Source organism: Spermophilus citellus (genome assembly GCF_964194105.1).
Source record: "Spermophilus citellus genome assembly, chromosome: 18".
Classification (NCBI taxonomy): domain Eukaryota; kingdom Metazoa; phylum Chordata; class Mammalia; order Rodentia; family Sciuridae; genus Spermophilus; species Spermophilus citellus.
Genome location: NC_138200.1, coordinates 24,189,389 through 24,216,919, shown reverse-complemented (window position 1 = coordinate 24,216,919; position 27,531 = coordinate 24,189,389).

The following is a 27,531-nucleotide window of genomic DNA, read 5'->3' as shown; positions in this document are numbered from 1 at the left end:
ATCAGTCTCTGCTTAGGGCTACTAGAAATGGAAACAAACAGTACAGACAGAACTTAGAACTGCTTTATTGTGTCAAGTTTCAAGGAGCTAGCACAAACCCTGTTGGATTAGAGTTCCAAATTCATCTATCAATATAGGAGAAAACAGAGTGAAACCTAAAATTTCAAACTGTTACTGCAGAGGAATGCTTCAAGCTATAAGAACGAAATTTGGTGAGTCAAGTGGGAATGGTGTACTGATCATTACCTCCAAGTATCATCAAGATTGGGTGAAATAACATTTGCTGAGATTTCAGGAAAGTCGTAGTTTTTTGGAAGCTAGGCAACCCCTTTCTGATGAAAGTGGTTTTTCTCAGGCTGTGCTTAGGGTTACTTGAATAGGAAACAAACTGTATAGTTAGAACTTAGAACTACTTTATTGTGTCAAGATTCAAGGAGCTAGCACAAACCGTGTTGGATTTAGAGTTCCAAATTCATCTATCAATATAGGAGAAAACAGAGTGAAACCTAAAATTTCAAACTGTTACTGCAGAGGAATGCTTCAAGCTATAAGAACGAAATTTGGTGAGTCAAGTGGGAATGGTGTACTGATCATTACCTCCAAGTATCATCAAGATTGGGTGAAATAACATTTGCTGAGATTTCAGGAAACTCGTAGTTTTTTGGAAGCTAGGCAACCCCTTTCTGACGAAAGTGGTTTTTCTCAGGCTGTGCTTAGGGTTACTTGAATAGGAAACAAAATGGATAGTTAGAACTTAGAAGTACTTTATTTTGTCAAGTTTCAAGGAGCTATCACAAACCGCGTTGAATTTAGAGTTCCAAATTCATCTATCAATATAGGAGAAAACAGAGTGAAACCTAAAAATTCAAACTGTTACTGCAGAGGAATGCTTCAAGCTATAAGAACGAAATTTGGTGAGTCAAGTGGGAATGGTGTACTAATCATTACCTCCAAGTATCATCAAGAATGGGTGAAATAACATTTGCTGAGATTTCAGGAAACTCGTAGTTTTTGGAAGCTAGGCAACCCCTTTCAGACGAATTTGGTTTTCATCAGTCTCTGCTTAGGGCTACTTGAATAGGAAACAAACAGTACAGACAGAACTTACAATTGCTTTATTGTGTCAAGTTTCAAGGAGCTAGCACAAACCGTGTTGGATTTAGAGTTCCAAATTCATCTATCAATATAGGAGAAAACAGAGTGAAACCTAAAAATTCAAACTGTTACTGAAGAGGAATGCTTCAAGCTATAAGAACGAAATTTGGTGAGTCAAGTGGGAATGGTGTTCTGATCATTACCTCCAAGTATCATCAAGATTGGGTGAAATAACATTTGCTGAGATTTCAGGAAACTCGTAGTTTTTTGGAAGCTAGGCAAAACCTTTCAGACGAATTTGGTTTTCATCAGTCTCTGCTTAGGGCTACTTGAATAGGAAACAAACAGTACAGACAGAACTTAGAACTGCTTTATTTTGTCAAGTTTCAAGGAGGTAGCACAAACCGTGTTGGATTTAGAGTTCCAAATTCATCTATCAATATAGGAGAAAACAGAGTGAAACCTAAAATTTCAACTGTTACTGCAGAGGAATGCTTCAAGCTATAAGAACGAAATTTGGTGAGTCAAGTGGGAATGGTGTACTGATCATTACCTCCAAGTATCATCAAGATTGGGTGAAATAACATTTGCTGAGATTTCAAAAAACTCGTAGTTTTTTGGGAGCTAGGCAACCCCTTTCAGACGAATTTGGTTTTCATCAGTCTCTGCTTAGGGCTACTTGAATAGGAAACAAACAGTACAGACAGATCTTAGAACTGCTTTATTGTGTCAAGTTTCAAGGAGCTAGCACAAACCCTGTTGGATTTAGAGTTCCAAATTCATCTATCAATATAGGAGAAAACAGAGTGAAACCTAAAATTTCAAACTGTTACTGCAGAGGAATGCTTCAAGCTATAAGAACAAAATTTGGTGAGTCAAGTGGGAATGGTGTACTGATCAATACCTCTAAGTATCATCAAGATTGGGTGAAATAACGTTTGCTGAGGTTTCAGGAAACTCGTAGTTTTTTGGAAGCTAGGCAACCCCTTTCAGATGAATTTGGTTTTCATCAGTCTCTGCTTAGGGCTACTTGAATAGGAATCAAACAGTACAGACAGAACGTAGAACTGCTTTATTTTGTCAAGTTTCAAGGAGCTAGCACAAACCCTGTTGGATTTAGAGTTCCAAATTCATCTATCAATATAGGAGAAACAGAGTGAAACCTAAAAATTCAAACTGTTACTGCAGAGGAATGCTTCAAGCTATAAGAACGAAATTTGGTGAGTCAAGTGGGAATGGTGTACTGATCATTACCTCCAAGTATCATCAAGATTGGGTGAAATAACATTTGCTGAGATTTCAGGAAACTCGTAGTTTTTTGGAAGCTAGGCAACCCCTTTCTGACGAAAGTGGTTTTTCTCAGGCTGTGCTTAGGGTTACTTGAATAGGAAACAAACTGTATAGTTAGAACTTAGAACTACTTTATTGTGTCAAGTTTCAAGGAGCTAGCACAAACCGTGTTGGATTTAGAGTTCCAAATTCATCTAACAATATAGGAGAAAACAGAGTGAAACCTAAAATTTCAAACTGTTACTGCAGAGGAATGCTTCAAGCTATAAGAACGAAATTTGGTGAGTCAAGTGGGAATGGTGTACTGATCATTACCTCCAAGTATCATCAAGATTGGGTGAAATAACATTTGCTGAGATTTCAGGAAACTCGTAGTTTTTTGGAAGCTAGGCAACCCCTTTCTGACGAAAGTGGTTTTTCTCAGGCTGTGCTTAGGGTTACTTGAATAGGAAACAAAATGTATAGTTAGAACTTAGAACTACTTTATTTTGTCAAGTTTCAAGGAGCTATCACAAACCGCGTTGGATTTAGAGTTCCAAATTCATCTATCAATATAGGAGAAAACAGAGTGAAACCTAAAAATTCAAACCGTTACTGAAGAGGAATGCTTCAAGCTATAAGAACGAAATTTGGTGAGTCAAGTGGGAATGGTGTACTGATCATTACCTCCAAGTATCATCAAGAATGGGTGAAATAACATTTACTGAGATTTCAGGAAACTCGTAGTTTTTTGGAAGCTAGGCAACCCCTTTCAGACGAATTTGGTTTTCATCAGTCTCTGCTTAGGGCTACTTGAATAGGAAACAAACACTACAGACAGAACTTACAATTGCTTTATTGTGTCAAGTTTCAAGGAGCTAGCACAAACCATGTTGGATTTAGAGTTCCAAATTCATCTATCAATATAGGAGAAAACAGAGTGAAACCTAAAAATTCAAACTGTTACTGCAGAGGAATGCTTCAAGCTATAAGAACGAAATTTGTTGAGTCAAGTGGGAATGGTGTACTGATCATTACCTCCAAGTATCATCAAGATTGGGTGAAATAACATTTGCTGAGATTTCAGGAAACTCGTAGTTTTTTGGAAGCTAGGCAAAACCTTTCAGAGGAATTTGGTTTTCATCAGTCTCTGCTTAGGGCTACTTGAATAGGAAACAAAGAGTACAGACAGAACTTACAACTGCTTTATTTTGTCAAGTTTCAAGGAGCTAGCAAAAACCGTGTTGGATATAGAGTTCCAAATTCATCTATCAATATAGGAGAAAACAGAGTGAAACCTAAAAATTCAAACTGTTACTGCAGAGGAATGCTTCAAGCTATAAGAACAAAATTTGGTGAGTCAAGTGGGAATGGTGTACTGATCAATACCTCTAAGTATCATCAAGATTGGGTGAAATAACATTTGCTGAGGTTTCAGGAAACTCGTAGTTTTTTGGAAGCTAGGCAACCCCTTTCAGACGAACATGGTTTTTCTCAGGCTGTGCTTAGGGTTACTTGAATAGGATACAAACTGTATACTTAGAACATAGAACTACTTTATTGTGTCAAGTTTCAAGGAGCTAGCACAAACCGTGTTGGATTTAGAGTTCCAAATTCATCTATCAATATAGGAGAAAACAGAGTGAAACCTAAAAATTCAAACTGTTACTGCAGAGGAATGCTTCAAGCTATAAGAACGAAATTTGGTGAGTCAAGTGGAAATGGTGTACTGATCATTACCTCCAAGTATCATCAAGATTGGGTGAAATAACATTTGCTGAGATTTCAGGAAACTCGTAGTTTTTTGGAAGCTAGGCAACCCCTTTCAGACCAATTTGGTTTTCATCAGTCTCTGCTTAGGGCTACTTGAAAGGAAACAAACTGTATAGTTAGAACTTAGAACTACTTTATTGTGTCAAGTTTCAAGGAGCTAGCACAAACCGTGTTGGATTTAGAGTTCCAAATTCATCTATCAATATAGGAGAAAACAGAGTGAAACCTAAAAATTCAAACTGTTACTGCAGAGGAATGCTTCAAGCTATAAGAACGAAATTTGGTGAGTCAAGTGGGAATGGTGTACTGATCATTACCTCCAAGTATCATCAAGATTGGGTGAAATACCATTTGCTGAGATTTCAGGAAAATCCTAGTTTTTTGGAAGCTAGGCAACCCCTTTCAAACGTATTTGGTTTTCATCAGTCTCTGCTTAGGGCTATTTGAATAGGAAACAAACAATACAGACAGAAATTAGAACGGCTTTATTTTGTCAAGCTTCAAGGAGCTAGCACAAACCGTGTTGGATTTAGAGTTCCAAATTCATCTATCAATATAGGAGAAAACAGAGTGAAACCTAAAAATTCAAACTGTTATTGCAGAGGAATGCTTCAAGCTATAAGAACGAAATTTGGTGAGTAACATTTGCTGAGATTTCATGAAACTCGTAGTTTTTTGGAAGCTAGGCAACCCCTTTCAGACGAATTTGGTTTTCATCAGTCTCTGCTTAGGGCTACTTGAATAGGAAACAAACTGTATAGTTAGAACTTAGAACTACTTTATTGTGTCAAGTTTCAAGGAGCTAGCACAAACTGTGTTGGATTTAGAGTTCCAAATTCATCTATCAATATAGGAGAAAACAGAGTGAAACCTAAAAATTCAAACTGTTACTGCAGAGCAATGCTTCAAGCTATAAGAACGAAATTTGGTGAGCCAAGTGGGAATGGTGTACTGATCATTACCTCCAAGTATCATCAAGATTGGGTGAAATAACATTTGCTGAGATTTCAGGAAACTCGTAGTTTTTTGGAAGCTAAGCAACCCTTTTCAGATGAATTTGGTTTTCATCAGTCTCTGCTTAGGGCTATTTGAATAGGAAAAAAACAGTACAGACAGAACTTAGAACTGCTTTATTTTGTCAAGTTTCAAGGAGCTAGCACAGACCATGTTGGATTTAGAGTTCCAAATTCATCTATCAATATAGGAGAAAACAGAGTGAAACCTAAAAATTCAAACCGTTACTGCAGAGGAATGCTTCAAGCTATAAGAACGAAATTTGGTGAGTCAAGTGGGAATGGTGTACTGATCATTACCTCCAAGTATCATCAGGATTGGGTGAAATACCATTTCTGAGATTTCAGGAAACTCGTAGTTTTTTGGAAGCTAGGCAACCCCTTTCAGACGAATTTGGTTTTCATAGGTCTCTGCTTAGGGCTACGTGAATAGGAAACAAACAGTACAGACAGAACTTAGAACTGCTTTATTGTGTCAAGTTTCAAGGAGCTAGCACAAACCATGTTGGATTTAGAGTTCCAAATTCATCTATCAATATAGGAGAAAACAGAGTGAAACCTAAAAATTCAAACTGTTACTGCAGAGGAATGCTTCAAGCTATAAGAACGAAATTTGGTGAGTCAAGTGGGAATGGTGTACTGATCATTACCTCCATGTATCATCAAGATTGGGTGAAATAACATTTGCTGAGATTTCAGGAAACTCGTAGTTTTTTGGAAGCTAGGCAAACCCCTTTCAGACGAATTTGGTTTTCATCAGTCTCTGCTTAGGGCTACTAGAAATGGAAACAAACAGTACAGACAGAACTTAGAACTGCTTTATTGTGTCAAGTTTCAAGGAGCTAGCACAAACCCTGTTGGATTAGAGTTCCAAATTCATCTATCAATATAGGAGAAAACAGAGTGAAACCTAAAATTTCAAACTGTTACTGCAGAGGAATGCTTCAAGCTATAAGAACGAAATTTGGTGAGTCAAGTGGGAGTGGTGTACTGATCATTACCTCCAAGTATCATCAAGATTGGGTGAAATAACATTTGCTGAGATTTCAGGAAACTCGTAGTTTTTTGAAAGCTAGGCAACCCCTTTCTGATGAAAGTGGTTTTTCTCAGGCTGTGCTTAGGGTTACTTGAATAGGAAACAAACTGTATAGTTAGAACTTAGAACTACTTTATTGTGTCAAGTTTCAAGGAGCTAGCACAAACCGTGTTGGATTTAGAGTTCCAAATTCATCTATCAATATAGGAGAAAACAGAGTGAAACCTAAAAATTCAAACTGTTACTGCAGAGGAATACTTCAAGCTATAAGAACTAAATTTGGTGAGTCAAGTGGGAATGGTGTACTCATCATTACCTCCATGTATCATCAAGATTGGGTGAAATAACATTTGCTGAGATTTCAGGAAACTCGTAGTTTTTTGGAAGCTAGGCAACCCCTTTCAGAGGAATTTGGTTTTCATCATTCTCTGCTTAGGGCTACTAGAAATGGAAACAAACAGTACAGACAGAACTTAGAACTGCTTTATTGTGTCAAGTTTCAAGGAGCTAGCACAAACCCTGTTGGATTAGAGTTCCAAATTCATCTATCAATATAGGAGAAAACAGAGTGAAACCTAAAATTTCAAACTGTTACTGCAGAGGAATGCTTCAAGCTATAAGAACGAAATTTGGTGAGTCAAGTGGGAATGGTGTACTGATCATTACCTCCAAGTATCATCAAGATTGGGTGAAATAACATTTGCTGAGATTTCAGGAAACTCGTAGTTTTTTGGAAGCTAGGCAACCCCTTTCTGACGAAAGTGGTTTTTCTCAGGCTGTGCTTAGGGTTACTTGAATAGGAAACAAACTGTATAGTTAGAACTTAGAACTACTTTATTGTGTCAAGTTTCAAGGAGCTAGCACAAACCGTGTTGGATTTAGAGTTCCAAATTCATCTAACAATATAGGAGAAAACAGAGTGAAACCTAAAATTTCAAACTGTTACTGCAGAGGAATGCTTCAAGCTATAAGAACGAAATTTGGTGAGTCAAGTGGGAATGGTGTACTGATCATTACCTCCAAGTATCATCAAGATTGGGTGAAATAACATTTGCTGAGATTTCAGGAAACTCGTAGTTTTTTGGAAGCTAGGCAACCCCTTTCTGACGAAAGTGGTTTTTCTCAGGCTGTGCTTAGGGTTACTTGAATAGGAAACAAAATGTATAGTTAGAACTTAGAACTACTTTATTTTGTCAAGTTTCAAGGAGCTATCACAAACCGCGTTGGATTTAGAGTTCCAAATTCATCTATCAATATAGGAGAAAACAGAGTGAAACCTAAAAATTCAAACCGTTACTGAAGAGGAATGCTTCAAGCTATAAGAACGAAATTTGGTGAGTCAAGTGGGAATGGTGTACTGATCATTACCTCTAAGTATCATCAAGAATGGGTGAAATAACATTTGCTGAGATTTCAGGAAACTCGTAGTTTTTTGGAAGCTAGGCAACCCCTTTCAGACGAATTTGGTTTTCATCAGTCTCTGCTTAGGGCTACTTGAATAGGAAACAAACACTACAGACAGAACTTACAATTGCTTTATTGTGTCAAGTTTCAAGGAGCTAGCACAAACCATGTTGGATTTTGAGTTCCAAATTCATCTATCAATATAGGAGAAAACAGAGTGAAACCTAAAAATTCAAACTGTTACTGCAGAGGAATGCTTCAAGCTATAAGAACGAAATTTGGTGAGTCAAGTGGGAATGGTGTACTGATCATTACCTCCAAGTATCATCAAGATTGGGTGAAATAACATTTGCTGAGATTTCAGGAAACTCGTAGTTTTTTGGAAGCTAGGCAAAACCTTTCAGACGAATTTGGTTTTCATCAGTCTCTGCTTAGGGCTACTTGAATAGGAAACAAACAGTACAGACAGAACTTACAACTGCTTTATTTTGTCAAGTTTCAAGGAGCTAGCAAAAACCGTGTTGGATATAGAGTTCCAAATTCATCTATCAATATAGGAGAAAACAGAGTGAAACCTAAAAATTTAAACTGTTACTGCAGAGGAATGCTTCAAGCTATAAGAACAAAATTTGGTGAGTCAAGTGGGAATGGTGTACTGATCATTACCTCCAAGTATCATCAAGATTGGGTGAAATAACATTTGCTGAGGTTTCAGGAAACTCGTAGTTTTTTGGAAGCTAGGCAACCCCTTTCAGACGAACATGGTTTTTCTCAGGCTGTGCTTAGGGTTACTTGAATAGGATACAAACTGTATACTTAGAACTTAGAACTACTTTATTGTGTCAAGTTTCAAGGAGCTAGCACAAACCGTGTTGGATTTAGAGTTCCAAATTCATCTATCAATATAGGAGAAAACAGAGTGAAACCTAAAAATTCAAACTGTTACTGCAGAGGAATGCTTCAAGCTATAAGAACGAAATTTGGTGAGTCAAGTGGGAATGGTGTACTGATCATTACCTCCAAGTATCATCAAGATTGGGTGTAATACCATTTGCTGAGATTTCAGGAAAATCCTAGTTTTTTGGAAGCTAGGCAACCCCTTTCAAACGTATTTGGTTTTCATCAGTCTCTGCTTAGGGCTATTTGAATAGGAAACAAACAATACTGACAGAAATTAGAACGGCTTTATTTTGTCAAGCTTCAAGGAGCTAGCACAAACCGTGTTGGATTTAGAGTTCCAAATTCATCTATCAATATAGGAGAAAACAGAGTGAAACCTAAAAATTCAAACTGTTATTGCAGAGGAATGCTTCAAGCTATAAGAACGAAATTTGGTGAGTAACATTTGCTGAGATTTCATGAAACTCGTAGTTTTTTGGAAGCTAGGCAACCCCTTTCAGACGAATTTGGTTTTCATCAGTCTCTGCTTAGGGCTACTTGAATAGGAAACAAACTGTATAGTTAGAACTTAGAACTACTTTATTGTGTCAAGTTTCAAGGAGCTAGCACAAACTGTGTTGGATTTAGAGTTCCAAATTCATCTATCAATATAGGAGAAAACAGAGTGAAACCTAAAAATTCAAACTGTTACTGCAGAGGAATGCTTCAAGCTATAAGAACGAAATTTGGTGAGCCAAGTGGGAATGGTGTACTCATCATTACCTCCAAGTATCATCAAGATTGGGTGAAATAACATTTGCTGAGATTTCAGGAAACTCGTAGTTTTTTGGAAGCTAAGCAACCCTTTTCAGATGAATTTGGTTTTCATCAGTCTCTGCTTAGGGCTATTTGAATAGGAAAAAAACAGTACAGACAGAACTTAGAACTGCTTTATTTTGTAAAGTTTCAAGGAGCTTGCACAGACCATGTTGGATTTAGAGTTCCAAATTCATCTATCAATATAGGAGAAAACAGAGTGAAACCTAAGAATTCAAACCGTTACTGCAGAGGAATGCTTCAAGCTATAAGAACGAAATTTGGTGAGTCAAGTGGGAATGGTGTACTGATCATTACCTCCAAGTATCATCAAGATTGGGTGAAATAACATTTCTGAGATTTCAGGAAACTCGTAGTTTTTTGGAAGCTAGGCAACCCCTTTCAGACGAATTTGGTTTTCATAGGTCTCTGCTTAGGGCTACGTGAATAGGAAACAAACAGTACAGACAGAACTTAGAACTGCTTTATTGTGTCAAGTTTCAAGGAGCTAGCACAAACCATGTTAGATTTAGAGTTCCAAATTCATCTATCAATATAGGAGAAAACAGAGTGAAACCTAAAAATTCAAACTGTTACTGCAGAGGAATGCTTCAAGCTATAAGAACGAAATTTGGTGAGTCAAGTGGGAATGGTGTACTGATCATTACCTCCATGTATCATCAAGATTGGGTGAAATAACATTTGCTGAGATTTCAGGAAACTCGTAGTTTTTTGGAAGCTAGGCAACCCCTTTCAGACGAATTTGGTTTTCATCAGTCTCTGCTTAGGGCTACTAGAAATGGAAACAAACAGTACAGACAGAACTTAGAACTGCTTTATTGTGTCAAGTTTCAAGGAGCTAGCACAAACCCTGTTGGATTAGAGTTCCAAATTCATCTATCAATATAGGAGAAAACAGAGTGAAACCTAAAATTTCAAACTGTTACTGCAGAGGAATGCTTCAAGCTATAAGAACGAAATTTGGTGAGTCAAGTGGGAATGGTGTACTGATCATTACCTCCAAGTATCATCAAGATTGGGTGAAATAACATTTGCTGAGATTTCAGGAAACTCGTAGTTTTTTGGAAGCTAGGCAACCCCTTTCTGATGAAAGTGGTTTTTCTCAGGCTGTGCTTAGGGTTACTTGAATAGGAAACAAACTGTATAGTTAGAACTTAGAACTACTTTATTGTGTCAAGTTTCAAGGAGCTAGCACAAACCCTGTTGGATTAGAGTTCCAAATTCATCTATCAATATAGGAGAAAACAGAGTGAAACCCAAAATTTCAAACTGTTACTGCAGAGGAATGCTTCAAGCTATAAGAACGAAATTTGGTGAGTCAAGTGGGAATGGTGTACTGATCATTACCTCCAAGTATCATCAAGATTGGGTGAAATAACATTTGCTGAGATTTCAGGAAACTCGTAGTTTTTTGGAAGCTAGGCAACCCCTTTCTGACGAAAGTGGTTTTTCTCAGGCTGTGCTTAGGGTTACTTGAATAGGAAACAAAATGTATAGTTAGAACTTAGAACTACTTTATTTTGTCAAGTTTCAAGGAGCTATCACAAACCGCGTTGGATTTAGAGTTCCAAATTCATCTATCAATATAGGAGAAAACAGAGTGAAACCTAAAAATTCAAACTGTTACTGCAGAGGAATGCTTCAAGCTATAAGAACGAAATTTGGTGAGTCAAGTGGGAATGGTGTACTGATCATTACCTCCAAGTATCATCAAGAATGGGTGAAATAACATTTGCTGAGATTTCAGGAAACTCGTAGTTTTTGGAAGCTAGGCAACCCCTTTCAGACGAATTTGGTTTTCATCAGTCTCTGCTTAGGGCTACTTGAATAGGAAACAAACAGTACAGACAGAACTTACAATTGCTTTATTGTGTCAAGTTTCAAGGAGCTAGCACAAACCGTGTTGGATTTAGAGTTCCAAATTCATCTATCAATATAGGAGAAAACAGAGTGAAACCTAAAAATTCAAACTGTTACTGAAGAGGAATGCTTCAAGCTATAAGAACGAAATTTGGTGAGTCAAGTGGGAATGGTGTTCTGATCATTACCTCCAAGTATCATCAAGATTGGGTGAAATAACATTTGCTGAGATTTCAGGAAACTCGTAGTTTTTTGGAAGCTAGGCAAAACCTTTCAGACGAATTTGGTTTTCATCAGTCTCTGCTTAGGGCTACTTGAATAGGAAACAAACAGTACAGACAGAACTTAGAACTGCTTTATTTTGTCAAGTTTCAAGGAGCTAGCACAAACCCTGTTGGATTTAGAGTTCATAATTCATCTATCAATATAGGAGAAAACAGAGTGAAACCTAAAAATTCAAACTGTTACTGCAGAGGAATGCTTCAAGCTGTAAGAACGAAATTTGGTGAGTCAAGTGGGAATGGTGTACTGATCATTACCTCCAAGTATCATCAAGATTGGGTAAAATAACATTTGCTGAGATTTCAGGAAACTCGTAGTTTTTTGGAAGCTTGGCAACCCCTTTCAGACGAAAGTGGTTTTTCTCAGGCTGTGCTTAGGGTTACTTGAATAGGAAACAAACTGTACAGTTAGAACTTAGAACCACTTTATTGTGTCAAGTTTCAAGGAGGTAGCACAAACCGTGTTGGATTTAGAGTTCCAAATTCATCTATCAATATAGGAGAAAACAGAGTGAAACCTAAAATTTCAACTGTTACTGCAGAGGAATGCTTCAAGCTATAAGAACGAAATTTGGTGAGTCAAGTGGGAATGGTGTACTGATCATTACCTCCAAGTATCATCAAGATTGGGGGAAATAACATTTGCTGAGATTTCAGGAAACTCGTAGTTTTTTGGAAGCTAGGCAACCCCTTTCAGACGAATTTGGTTTTCATCAGTCTCTGCTTAGGGCTACTTGAATAGGAAACAAACAGTACAGACAGAACTTAGAACTGCTTTATTTTGTCAAGTTTCAAGGAGCTAGCACAAACCCTGTTGGATTTAGAGTTCCAAATTCATCTATCAATATAGGAGAAAACAGAGTGAAACCTAAAATTTCAAACTGTTACTGCAGAGGAATGCTTCAAGCTATAAGAACAAAATTTGGTGAGTCAAGTGGGAATGGTGTACTGATCAATACCTCTAAGTATCATCAAGATTGGGTGAAATAACGTTTGCTGAGGTTTCAGGAAACTCGTAGTTTTTTGGAAGCTAGGCAACCCCTTTCAGATGAATTTGGTTTTCATCAGTCTCTGCTTAGGGCTACTTGAATAGGAAACAAACAGTACAGACAGAACTTACAACTGCTTTATTTTGTCAAGTTTCAAGGAGCTAGCAAAAACCGTGTTGGATATAGAGTTCCAAATTCATCTATCAATATAGGAGAAAACAGAGTAAAACCTAAAAATTCAAACTGTTACTGCAGAGGAATGCTTCAAGCTATAAGAACAAAATTTGGTGAGTCAAGTGGGAATGGTGTACTGATCAATACCTCTAAGTATCATCAAGATTGGGTGAAATAACATTTGCTGAGGTTTCAGGAAACTCGTAGTTTTTTGGAAGCTAGGCAACCCCTTTCAGACGAACATGGTTTTTCTCAGGCTGTGCTTAGGGTTACTTGAATAGGAAACAAACTGTATACTTAGAACTTAGAACTACTTTATTGTGTCAAGTTTCAAGGAGCTAGCACAAACCGTGTTGGATTTAGAGTTCCAAATTCATCTATCAATATAGGAGAAAACAGAGTGAAACCTAAAATTTCAAACTGTTACTGCAGAGGAATGCTTCAAGCTATAAGAACAAAATTTGGTGAGTCAAGTGGGAATGGTGTACTGATCATTACCTCCAAGTATCATCAAGATTGGGTGAAATAACGTTTGCTGAGGTTTCAGGAAACTCATAGTTTTTTGGAAGCTAGGCAACCCCTTTCAGATGAAAGTGGTTTTTCTCAGGCTGTGCTTAGGGTTACTTGAGTAGGAAACAAACTGTATAGTTAGAACTTAGAACTACTTTATTGTGTCAAGTTTCAAGGAGCTAGCGCAAACCGTGTTGGATTTATAGTTCCAAATTCATTTATCAATATAGGAGAAAACAGAGTGAAACCTAAAAATTCAAACCGTTACTGCAGAGGAATGCTTCAAGCGATAAGAACGAAATTTGGTGAGTCAAGTGGGAATGGTGTACTGATCATTACCTCCAAGTATCATCAAGATTGGGTGAAATAACATTTGCTGAGATTTCAGGAAACTTGTAGTTTTTTGGAAGCCAGGCAACCCCTTTCAGATGAATTTGGTTTTCATCGGTCTCTGCTTAGGGCTACGTGAATAGGAAACAAACAGTACAGACAGAACTTAGAACTGCTTTATTGTGTCAAGTTTCAAGGAGCTAGCACAAACCATGTTGGATTTAGAGTTCCAAATTCATCTATCAATATAGGAGAAAACAGAGTGAAACCTAAAAATTCAAACCGTTACTGCAGAGGAATGCTTCAAGCTATAAGAACTAAATTTGGTGAGTCAAGTGGGAATGGTGTACTGATCATTACCTCCATGTATCATGAAGATTGGGTGAAATAACATTTGCTGAGATTTCAGGAAACTCGTAGTTTTTTGGAAGCTAGGCAACCCCTTTCAGACGAATTTGGTTTTCATCAGTCTCTGCTTAGGGCTACTAGAAATGGAAACAAACAGTACAGACAGAACTTAGAACTGCTTTATTGTCTCAAGTTTCAAGGAGCTAGCACAAACCCTGTTGGATTAGAGTTCCAAATTCATCTATCAATATAGGAGAAAACAGAGTGAAACCTAAAATTTCAAACTGTTACTGCAGAGGAATGCTTCAAGCTATAAGAACGAAATTTGGTGAGTCAAGTGGGAATGGTGTACTGATCATTACCTCCAAGTATCATCAAGATTGGGTGAAATAACATTTGCTGAGATTTCAGGAAACTCGTATTTTTTTGGTAGCTAGGCAACCCCTTTCTGATGAAAGTGGTTTTTCTCAGGCTGTGCTTAGGGTTACTTGAATAGGAAACAAACTGTATAGTTAGAACTTAGAACTACTTTATTGTGTCAAGTTTCAAGGACCTAGCACAAACCGTGTTGGATTTAGAGTTCCAAATTCATCTATCAATATAGGAGAAAACAGAGTGAAACCTAAAATTTCAAAATGTTACTGCAGAGGAATGCTTCAAGCTATAAGAACGAAATTTGGTGAGTCAAGTGGGAATGGTGTACTGATCATTACCTCCAAGAATCATCAAGATTGGGTGAAATAACATTTGCTGAGATTTCAGGAAACTCGTAGTTTTTGGAAGATAGGCAACCCTTTTCAGACGAATTTGGTTTTCATCAGTCTCTGCTTAGGGCTATTTGAATAGGAAAAAAACAGTACAGACAGAATTTCGAACTGCTTTATTTTGTCAAGTTTCAAGGAGCTAGCACAAACCCTGTTGGATTTAGAGTTCCAAATTCATCTATCAATATAGGAGGAAACAGAGTGAAACCTAAAATTTCAAACTGTTACTGCAGAGGAATGCTTCAAGCTATAAGAACGAAATTTGGTGAGTCAAGTGGGAATGGTGTACTGATCAATACCTCTAAGTATCATCAAGATTGGGTGAAATAACATTTGCTGAGGTTTCAGGAAACTCGTAGTTTTTTGGAAGCTAGGCAACCCCTTTCAGATGAATTTGGTTTTCATCAGTCTCTGCTTAGGGCTACTTGAATAGGAAACAAACAGTACAGACAGAACGTAGAACTGCTTTATTTTGTCAAGTTTCAAGGAGCTAGCACAAACCGTGTTGGATTTAGAGTTCCAAATTCATCTATCAATATAGGAGAAAACAGAGTGAAACCTAAAAATTCAAACTGTTACTGCAGAGGAATGCTTCAAGATATAAGAACGAAATTTGGTGAGTCAAGTGGGAATGGTGTACTGATCATTACCTCCATGTATCATCAAGATTGGGTGAAATAACATTTGCTGAGATTTCAGGAAACTCGTAGTTTTTTGGAAGCTAGGCAACCCCTTTCAGACGAATTTGGTTTTCATCAGTCTCTGCTTAGGGCTACTAGAAATGGAAACAAACAGTACAGACAGAACTTAGAACTGCTTTATTGTGTCAAGTTTCAAGGAGCTAGCACAAACCCTGTTGGATTAGAGTTCCAAATTCATCTATCAATATAGGAGAAAACAGAGTGAAACCTAAAATTTCAAACTGTTACTGCAGAGGAATGCTTCAAGCTATAAGAACGAAATTTGGTGAGTCAAGTGGGAATGGTGTACTGATCATTACCTCCAAGTATCATCAAATTGGGTGAAATAACATTTGCTGAGATTTCAGGAAACTCGTATTTTTTTGGTAGCTAGGCAACCCCTTTCTGATGAAAGTGGTTTTTCTCAGGCTGTGCTTAGGGTTACTTGAATAGGAAACAAACTGTATAGTTAGAACTTAGAACTACTTTATTGTGTCAAGTTTCAAGGACCTAGCACAAACCGTGTTGGATTTAGAGTTCCAAATTCATCTATCAATATAGGAGAAAACAGAGTGAAACCTAAAATTTCAAACTGTTACTGCAGAGGAATGCTTCAAGCTATAAGAACGAAATTTGGTGAGTCAAGTGGGAATGGTGTACTGATCATTACCTCCAAGAATCATCAAGATTGGGTGAAATAACATTTGCTGAGATTTCAGGAAACTCGTAGTTTTTGGAAGATAGGCAACCCTTTTCAGACGAATTTGGTTTTCATCAGTCTCTGCTTAGGGCTATTTGAATAGGAAAAAAACAGTACAGACAGAATTTAGAACTGCTTTATTTTGTCAAGTTTCAAGGAGCTAGCACAAACCCTGTTGGATTTAGAGTTCCAAATTCATCTATCAATATAGGAGGAAACAGAGTGAAACCTAAAATTTCAAACTGTTACTGCAGAGGAATGCTTCAAGCTATAAGAACGAAATTTGGTGAGTCAAGTGGGAATGGTGTACTGATCAATACCTCTAAGTATCATCAAGATTGGGTGAAATAACATTTGCTGAGGTTTCAGGAAACTCGTAGTTTTTTGGAAGCTAGGCAACCCCTTTCAGATGAATTTGGTTTTCATCAGTCTCTGCTTAGGGCTACTTGAATAGGAAACAAACAGTACAGACAGAACGTAGAACTGCTTTATTTTGTCAAGTTTCAAGGAGCTAGCACAAACCGTGTTGGATTTAGAGTTCCAAATTCATCTATCAATATAGGAGAAAACAGAGTGAAACCTAAAAATTCAAACTGTTACTGCAGAGGAATGCTTCAAGATATAAGAACGAAATTTGGTGAGTCAAGTGGGAATGGTGTACTGATCATTACCTCCATGTATCATCAAGATTGGGTGAAATAACATTTGCTGAGATTTCAGGAAACTCGTAGTTTTTTGGAAGCTAGGCAACCCCTTTCAGACGAATTTGGTTTTCATCAGTCTCTGCTTAGGGCTACTAGAAATGGAAACAAACAGTACAGACAGAACTTAGAACTGCTTTATTGTGTCAAGTTTCAAGGAGCTAGCACAAACCCTGTTGGATTAGAGTTCCAAATTCATCTATCAATATAGGAGAAAACAGAGTGAAACCTAAAATTTCAAACTGTTACTGCAGAGGAATGCTTCAAGCTATAAGAACGAAATTTGGTGAGTCAAGTGGGAATGGTGTACTGATCATTACCTCCAAGTATCATCAAATTGGGTGAAATAACATTTGCTGAGATTTCAGGAAACTCGTATTTTTTTGGTAGCTAGGCAACCCCTTTCTGATGAAAGTGGTTTTTCTCAGGCTGTGCTTAGGGTTACTTGAATAGGAAACAAACTGTATAGTTAGAACTTAGAACTACTTTATTGTGTCAAGTTTCAAGGACCTAGCACAAACCGTGTTGGATTTAGAGTTCCAAATTCATCTATCAATATAGGAGAAAACAGAGTGAAACCTAAAATTTCAAACTGTTACTGCAGAGGAATGCTTCAAGCTATAAGAACGAAATTTGGTGAGTCAAGTGGGAATGGTGTACTGATCATTACCTCCAAGAATCATCAAGATTGGGTGAAATAACATTTGCTGAGATTTCAGGAAACTCGTAGTTTTTGGAAGATAGGCAACCCTTTTCAGACGAATTTGGTTTTCATCAGTCTCTGCTTAGGGCTATTTGAATAGGAAAAAAACAGTACAGACAGAATTTAGAACTACTTTATTTTGTCAAGTTTCAAGGAGCTAGCACAAACCCTGTTGGATTTAGAGTTCCAAATTCATCTATCAATATAGGAGAAAACAGAGTGAAACCTAAAATTTCAAACTGTTACTGCAGAGGAATGCTTCAAGGTATAAGAACGAAATTTGGTGAGTCAAGTGGGAATGGTGTACTGATCAATACCTCTAAGTATCATCAAGATTGGGTGAAATAACATTTGCTGAGGTTTCAGGAAACTCGTAGTTTTTTGGAAGCTAGGCAACCCCTTTCAGATGAATTTGGTTTTCATCAGTCTCTGCTTAGGGCTACTTGAATAGGAAACAAACAGTACAGACAGAACGTAGAACTGCTTTATTTTGTCAAGATTCAAGGAGCTAGCACAAAATATGTTGGACTTAGAGTTCCAAATTCATCTATCAATATAGGAGAAAACAGAGTGAAACCTAAAAATTCAAACTGATACTGCAGAGGAATGCTTCAAGCTATAAGAACGAAATTTGGTGAGTCAAGTGGCAATGGTATACTGATCATTACCTCCAAGTATCATCAAGATTGGGTGAAATAACATTTGCTGAGATTTCAGGAAACTCGTAGTTTTTTGGAAGCTAGGCAACCCCTTTCAGACGAAAGTGGTTTTTCTCAGGCTGTGCTTAGGTTTACTTCAATAGGAAACAAACTGTACAGTTAGAACTTAGAACTACTTTATTGTGTCAAGTTTCAAGGAGTTAGCACAAACCGTGTTGGATTTAGAGTTCCAAATTCATCTATCAATATAGGAGAAAACAGAGTGAAACCTAAAATTTCAAACTGTTACTGCAGAGGAATGCTTCAAGCTATAAGAACGAAATTTGGTGAGTCAAGTGGGAATGGTGTACTGATCATTACCTCCAAGTATCATCAAGATTGGGTGAAATAACATTTGCTGAGATTTCAGGAAACTCGTAGTTTTTTGGAAGCTAGGCAAAACCTTTCAGACGAATTTGGTTTTCATCAGTCTCTGCTTAGGGCTACTTGAATAGGAAAGAAACTGTACAAACAGAACTTAGAACTGCTTTATTGTGTCATGTTTCAAGGAGCTAGCACAAAACGTGTTGGATTTAGAGTTCCAAATTCATCTATCAATATAGGAGAAAACAGAGTGAAACCTAAAATTTCAAACTGTTACTGCAGAGGAATGCTTCAAGGTATAAGAACGAAATTTGGTGAGTCAAGTGGGAATGGTGTACTGATCATTACCTCCAAGTATCATCAAGATTGGGTGAAATAACATTTGCTGAGATTTCAGGAAACTCGTAGTTTTTTGGAAGCTAGGCAAAACCTTTCTGACGAATTTGGTTTTCATCAGTCTCTGCTTAGGGCTACTTGAATAGGAAACAAACAGTACAGACAGAACTTAGAACTGCTTTATTTTGTCAAGTTTCAAGGAGCTAGCAAAAACCGTGTTGGATATAGAGTTCCAAATTCATCTATCAATATAGGAGAAAACAGAGTGAAACCTAAAATTTCAAACTGTTACTGCAGAGGAATGATTCAAGCTATAAGAACGAAATTTGGTGAGTCAAGTGGGAATGGTGTACTGATCATTACCTCCAAGTATCATCAAGATTGGGTGAAATAACATTTGCTGAGGTTTCAGGAAACTCGTAGTTTTTTGGAAGCTAGGAAACCCCTTTCAGACGAACATGGTTTTTCTCAGGCTGTGCTTAGGGTTACTTGAATAGGATACAAACTGTATACTTAGAACTTAGAACTACTTTATTGTGTCAAGTTTCAAGGAGCTAGCACAAACCGTGTTGGATTTAGAGTTCCAAATTCATCTATCAATATAGGAGAAAACAGAGTGAAACCTAAAATTTCAAACTGTTACTGCAGAGGAATGCTTCAAGCTATAAGAACGAAATTTGGTGAGTCAAGTGGGAATGGTGTACTGATCATTACCTCCAAGTATCATCAAGATTGGGTGAAATAACATTTGCTGAGATTTCAGGAAACTCGTAGTTTTTTTTAAGCTAGGCAACCCCTTTCAGACGAAAGTGGTTTTTCTCAGGCTGTGCTTAGGGTTACTTGAATAGGAAACAAACTGTACAGTTAGAACTTAGAACCACTTTATTGTGTCAAGTTTCAAGGAGCTAGCACAAACCGTGTTGGATTTAGAGTTCCAAATTCATCTATCAATATAGGAGAAAACAGAGTGAAACCTAAAATTTCAAACTGTTACTGCAGAGGAATGCTTCAAGCTATAAGAACGAAATTTGGTGAGTCAAGTGGGAATGGTGTACTGATCATTACCTCCAAGTATCATCAAGATTGGGTGAAATAACATTTGCTGAGATTTCAGGAAACTCGTAGTCTTTAGGAAGCTAGGCAACCCCTTTCAGAGGAATTTGGTTTTCATCAGTCTCTGCTTAGGGCTACTTGAATAGGAAACAAACAGTACAGACAGAACTTAGAACTGCTTTATTGTGTCAAGTTTCAAGGAGCTAGCACAAACGATGTTGGATTTAGAGTTCCAAATTCATCTATCAATATAGGAGAAAACAAAGTGAAACCTAAAAATTCAAACTGTTACTGCAGAGGAATGCTTCAAGCTATAAGAACGAAATTCGGTGAGTCAAGTGGGCATGGTGTACTGATCATTACCTCCAAGTATCATCAAGATTGGGAGAAATAACATTTGCTGAGATTTCAGGAAACTCGTAGTTTTTTGGAAGCTAGGCAACCCCTTTCAGACGAAAGTGGTTTTTCTCAGGCTGTGCTTAGGGTTACTTGAATAGGAAACAAACTGTACAGTTAGAACTTAGAACTTCTTTATTGTGTCAAGTTTCAAGGAGCTAGCACAAACCGTGTTGGATTTAGAGTTCCAAATTCATCTATCAATATAGGAGAAAACAGAGTGAAACCTAAAAATTCAAACTGTTACTGCAGAGGAATGCTTCAAGCTATAAGAACGAAATTTGGTGAGTCAAGTGGGAATCGTGTACTGATCATTACCTCCAAGTATCATCAAGATTGGGTGAAATAACATTTGCTGAGATTTCAGGAAACTCGTAGTTTTTTGGAAGCTAGGCAACCCCTTTCAGACGTATTTGGTTTTCATCAGTCTCTGCTTAGGGCTACTTGAATAGGAAACAAACTGTACAAACAGAACTTAGAACTGCTTTATTGTGTCAAGTTTCAAGGAGCTAGCACAAAACGTGTTGGATTTAGAGTTCCAAATTCATCTATCAATATAGGAGAAAACAGAGTGAAACCTAAAATTCCAAACTGTTACTGCAGAGGAATGCTTCAAGCTATAAGAACGAAATTTGGTGAGTCAAGTGGGAATGGTGTACTCATCATTACCTCCAAGTATCATCAAGATTGGGTGAAATAACATTTGCTGAGATTTCAGGAAACTCGTAGTCTTTAGGAAGCTAGGCAACCCCTTTCTGATGAAAGTGGTTTTTCTCAGGCTGTGCTTAGGGTTACTTGAATAGGAAACAAACTGTATAGTTAGAACTTAGAACTACTTTATTGTGTCAGGTTTAAGGAGCTAGCACAAACCGTGTTGGTTTTAGAGTTCCAAATTCATTTATCAATATAGGAGAAAGCAGAGTGAAACCTAAAAATTCAAACCATTACTGAAGAGGAATGCTTCAAGCTATAAGAACGAAATTTGGTGAGTCAAGTGGGAATGGTGTACTGATCATTACCTCCAAGTATCATCAAGATTGGGTGAAATAACATTTGCTGAGATTTCAGGAAACTCGTAGTTTTTTGGAAGCTAGGCAACCCCTTTCAGACGAATTTGGTTTTCATCAGTCTCTGCTTAGGGCTACTTGAATAGGAAACAAACAGTACAGATAGAACTTAGAACTGCTTTATTGTGTCAAGTTTCAAGGAGCTAGCACAAACCGTGTTGGATTTTGAGTTCCAAATTCATCTATCAATATAGGAGAACACAGAGTGAAACCTAAAAATTCAAACTGTTACTGTAGAGGAATGCTTCAAGCTATAAGAACAAAGTTTGGTGAGTCAAGTGGGAATGGTGTACTGATCAATACCTCTAAGTATCATCAAGATTGGGTGAAATAACATTTGCTGAGGTTTCAGGAAACTCGTAGTTTTTTGGAAGCTAGGCAACCCCTTTCAGACGAACGTGTTTTTTCTCAGGCTGTGCTTAGGGTTACTTGAATACGAAACAAACTGTATAGTTAGAACTTAGAACTACTTTATTGTGTCAAGTTTCAAGGAGCTAGCACAAACCTTGTTGGATTTAGAGTTCCAAATTCATCTATCAATATAGGAGAAAATAGAGTGAAACCTAAAATTTCAAACTGTTACTGCAGAGGAATACTTCAAGCTATAAGAACGAAATTTGGTGAGTCAAGTGGGAATGGTGTACTGATCATTACCTCCAAGTATCATCAAGATTGGGTGAAATAACATTTGCTGAGATTTCAGGAAACTCGTAGTTTTTTGGAAGCTAGGCAACCCCTTTCAGACGTATTTGGTTTTCATCAGTCTCTGCTTAGGGCTACTTGAATAGGAAACAAACTGTACAAACAGAACTTAGAACTGCTTTATTGTGTCAAGTTTCAAGGAGCTAGCACAAACCGTGTTGGATTTAGAGTTCCAAATTCATCTATCAATATAGGAGAAAACAGAGTGAAACCTAAAATTCCAAACTGTTACTGCAGAGGAATGCTTCAAGCTATAAGAACGAAATTTGGTGAGTCAAGTGGGAATGGTGTACTGATCATTACCTCCAAGTATCATCAAGATTGGGTGAAATAACATTTGCTGAGATTTCAGGAAACTCGTAGTTTTTTGGAAGCTAGGCAACCCTTTTCTGACGAAAGTGGTTTTTCTCAGGCTGTGCTTAGGGTTACTTAAATAGGAAACAAACTGTATAGTTAGAACTTAGAACTACTTTATTTTGTCAAGTTTCAAGGAGCTATCACAAACCGTGTTGGATTTAGAGTTCCAAATTCATCTATCAATATAGGAGAAAACAGAGTGAAACCTAAAATTTCAAACTGTTACTGCAGAGGAATGCTTCAAGCTATAAGAACGAAATTTGGTGAGTCAAGTGGGAATGGTGTACTGATCATTACCTCCAAGTATCATCAAGATTGGGTGAAATAACATTTGCTGAGATTTCAGGAAACTCGTAGTTTTTTGGAAGCTAGGCAACCCCTTTCAGACGAAAGTGGTTTTTCTCAGGCTGTGCTTAGGGTTACTTGAATAGGAAACAAACTGTATAGTTAGAACTTAGAACTACTTTATTGTGTCAAGTTTAAGGAGCTAGCACAAACCGTGTTGGTTTTAGAGTTCCAAATTCATTTATCAATATAGGAGAAAACAGAGTGAAACCTAAAAATTCAAACCGTTACTGAAGAGGAATGCTTCAAGCTATAAGAACGAAATTTGGTGAGTCAAGTGGGAATGGTGTACTGATCATTACCTCCAAGTATCATCAAGATTGGGTGAAATAACATTTGCCGAGATTTCAGGAAACTCGTAGTTTTTTGGAAGCTAGGCAACCCCTTTCAGACGAATTTGGTTTTCATCAGTCTCTGCTTAGGGCTACTTGAATAGGAAACAAACAGTACAGACAGAACTTAGAACTGCTTTATTGTGTCAAGTTTCAAGGAGCTAGCACAAACGATGTTGGATTTAGAGTTCCAAATTCATCTATCAATATAGGAGAAAACAAAGTGAAACCTAAAAATTCAAACTGTTACTGCAGAGGAATGCTTCAAGCTATAAGAACAAAATTTGGTGAGTCAAGTGGGCATGGTGTACTGATCATTACCTCCAAGAATCATCAAGATTGGGAGAAATAACATTTGCTGAGATTTCAGGAAACTCCTAGTTTTTTGGAAGCTAGGCAACACCTTTCTGACGAAAGTGGTTTTTCTCAGGCTGTGCTTAGGGTTACTTGAATAGGAAACAAACTGTACAGTTAGAACTTAGAACTTCTTTATTGTGTCAAGTTTCAAGGAGCTAGCACAAACCGTGTTGGATTTAGAGTTCCAAATTCATCTATCAATATAGGAGAAAACAGAGTGAAACCTAAAAATTCAAACTGTCGCGACCCCTTGCCCGCAAGGAAGACGCAACAACAGGAATCTTCTTTCAGCCGTTTATTCAGGCCCCTGATGTTTCTTCTTCTTCCTCTCGGATGCCTCTCCCAGCCTTAATAAAGCATCTCAAGCCCCAATGCGAAGCTGCCACGTGGAGCTTTCTCATAGGGTGTTAAAAAACCATGTGCCAACTCTCCCAAATAAGGAGTTGTTTGTTACAGACCACAGCGGAGCCAGCGCCATCTTGTAATGGCGACCACAGTCCGCAGAAACGGCTCACCACAGTTCCCCCTTTTGTTTTCCAAAAACAATACAGGCGAGAGTAGAGGTCCTATCCCACTGTGCAGAAGTGGCTGCATAGTATGGCTCAGCCCCAAGGAGTGCCCTTCCCCAGATCTGAGGCCATATCAGCAGATGCCTTTTTTCGTGGGACGGGGCGTGGACGCGTCTAACCCGCATGCAATAGGACATGCTCTCCTTGAGGTCCACTTCAAGGATCACTCAAGTGCAGTGCCTTGCCTCGCATCCTGTATCGTGATGATGGTGGACGAAGGGGGATGGCTGAGGCTGAACTGTGGCTGTATAGAAATACGACAACAAACAAGTTGGCAACACCCTAAAAGAAAGGCACGGGTCTTAAGGCGATAGAAAAGCACTAGTGTGGAAACCCATCTGCGTGCAATGGCAGTAAAGCCGGCAGAGTGCAAGGGCTTTCCAATACTAAGAGAATAACAAAGAAAGACATGTCGATCCCAGTGCAATGTTCATAAAACTTGGGGTGCAACGACCATGTCAAAGATTTACTGTTTAATCTGCGCAAGCCAGACTTGAGATGAGATGCCATTTTCTAAAGCTGCAAGAGCTTGTATGATCATAGCTTTATCTGGACCAATTTCCGGCCAAATATTCACCAATGATACGGGAGGCATTCCTGGAATCATTAAATCATGAACCGGCATCGGCATTGGCCAAGCCCGTGCCGCTGCCCACCACTGCATTGGTGTCGTCCATGTCATCGGCACCAGCACCAGAGCCAGAGCACTCAGCAGAATGAAGATCCTCATCACGGGGTTGCTGTGGTATTTCTTGTTGCTGAGTAGCTGGCGTCAAGACTCTTCTTGTCAGGCGTTCAGGGACCCACAATGGTTCCGTGCGATCCTGGGAAAAAACACATACAGATCCTCGTGCCCATGTCAGCACGGGGTCGGGGCCGCTCCATTGGCCCGTAAGAACATCTTTCCACTTAACATAGCCAATCACAGAGGGCTGAGGGGACACATGTCTATCGGCCGCAGAGCGACCGTGAATATCCAAATTCAAAAAATTAATGGTAAAGAGAGCTAAGGACAGGCGTTCTTTAGGAGTATGTTCAGCTCCTATTCCCCCCTTTTGTTTTTGTAAAGTTTCCTTTAAGGTGCGATGAGCACGCTCAACAGTAGGCTGCCGCATAGTGGCAAGCACACATAATTGGAAAGGTTTATCACTCTGGAGCCTGCATAAAGTAGCATGTTGTATAGCTTCTTCTACTGTCATAAGGGCCGCTCTAGCCTCTTTAGTGAGGATACGAGGGGAAGTAAGATCTGGATCACCCCTAAGAGTAGCATACAAAGGCTGTAGCATAACATTAGAAATATGTAAATATCCTCGTATCCAATTAATATCTCCCAGCAGTTTTTGATAATCATTTAGAGTTTGGAGATCCTGAGTTCGTATGGTGATTTTTTGTGGTCGTAATTTGCCATACCCAATTGTTGCTCCCAAATACTTAATAGAATCCCCTGTTTGAACCTTTTCAGGTGTAATATGCAGTCCATATTGAGCTAACAACTTCACTAGGTCTTTATAGGCCTCATGAATTGTCTGCTCTAATTTAGCAGCCAATAATACATCATCCATATAATGAATGATCTTGATGGAGGAATACTTTTGTCTGAGAGGTGCGAGTGTCTTCCCCACATACATCTGACACATCGTGGGACTATTAGCCATTCGGTCTGCTCCTGTATCAAGTAATCCCACAATAGATTTACCTTCTATGCTTAATTCCAAAGTAGGGCGATTGCTCATATCTAGTGACAAACAAGCACAATTCCCTCCGGTGGCACCAATCTCATTCCCTGTCCGTGACCTTGAGTCAGCAGGGAAGTGATTATGCAAACTAGGCAAAATTAGTAATTGAGCAATCCGATCTCCTGGGGAGATGGACACAATGCCCCCTGGAGCTTCCACCATAACCTTTACTATCCCTACAGTATCAGGACTTATGACTCCGGGGAAAACACGAAGACCTTGTAAAATAGAGGATGCACGTCCAATTAGCAAACCTACAGTGCCAGGTGGTAAAGGCCCTTTGAACTCAGTTTCCACCAATTGGACTCCCATCTTAGGTGTTAATACGAGTCTGGAGGTGGAACAGAGGTCCAATCCCGCGGCACCTGTAGTGGCTCTCCGCGTTTCATGGGATGGCGTAGAGATGGCCATGTCTCGGGTTCAAGTGCAACATTCTCCACTGCCCCATATATTTGTGGGCCCTGGGGTCGAGGGCCCCGTCGGCCGTTTTTTGGCCCAGCTGAAATAGGTTGTCCATGAATGTCCCTCACTGATCTACACTCTTTTGCCCAATGCTTCCCCTTTTTGCATCTTGGACACAACCCCGGTAGACGAAAGCCATTGGAAGGGCCACCGTGAGGAGGTCCAGTAAAATTGTCTTTTTTGGGACATTCACGTCTGACATGACCGGGTTGACCACAATGGAAGCACGTTCCGGCGGCAGGACCGCCCCCTTTTGCAATCCGAAGGACAGCAGCTGCAAGACCTGCATTAGTTAAAGGTCCTCCAATCTCTCTACACACCTTCATCCATGCTTCTATGCCTTTGTTCTTATAAGGAGCGATTGCTGCTTTACATTCCTTGGTGCATTGCTCAAAGACCAATTGCTTAACAAGGGGCATGGCTCTATCAGGATCCCCAAAAATCTTTCCAGCGGCATCCACCATCCTTGCTACAAAGTCTGAAAAGGGTTCTGTAGGGCCTTGTATAATCTTGGTCAAATTACCAGATACCTCTCCTCTGTTTGGAAGTGACTTCCATGCCCGAATGCAAATGTTATTAATTTGATCATATACCTCAAGAGGGAATCCTGTCTGTTGATTAGCAAATCTACCTTGCCCCAAAAGCATGTCCTTATCCCAATGAGGATGTCCCGCCGCATGGTTTTGGGCGGCCTGTTCTATTGCGCCCTCTAACACAAATGTTCTCCAGTCCAAATATTTACCTGGGGAAACACAAGCCCGAACAAGGCTAGCCCAATCAGAGGGAGTCATACAGTATCTAGACAAACTCTCCACCTGAGTTAGTGTGAAGGCGGCATCCACCCCATAAGTGCGCACAGACTCCGCCAGGGTCTTCACAATTTTAAAATCTAAAGGCTCATGGAATCTTCCCCTATTATTGTCCTGAAAAACTGGATAAGCAAGACCCATCTCAGCGTGAACAGCCTTCCATGTTTGAGCATGGAAAGCTCTCCCCGAAACACCCCCACCATACGGCGGTGGATCCGGAGGATCACATTTCTTGAGCCCCTGCTTATCTTTGCTCCCTTCTCCTACAGCTAAACTCCCTAGCTGGCGAGACAGCCTCCCAAGCTCCTCCTCCTCATTCTCCTCTTCCTCTGACCCACTTTCACATGGAGGTGTGCGCAGCGCACTGAGATCTGGATACAATCGCCTCTTCCCCTGTTTCACGCTCCGCACACTTCCATCCTCCCGAGATACCTCACTTCCTGCCGTCTCTGATTTCTCCTCATGTAATTGTTCTAGAACTTCCTGTCCTTTAGTAAGTGCGTCATGACATCTGTCCTCTGTGAGGCAACTACGGACTATTCTCCAAAGGGGTATCACCCCGCCCTCTAATATGCCCTGCTCAGAAGCAAAGTCAAGATCTTTGCCTAATTTATCCCAACTAGGTATGGTGAGGCTGCCCGA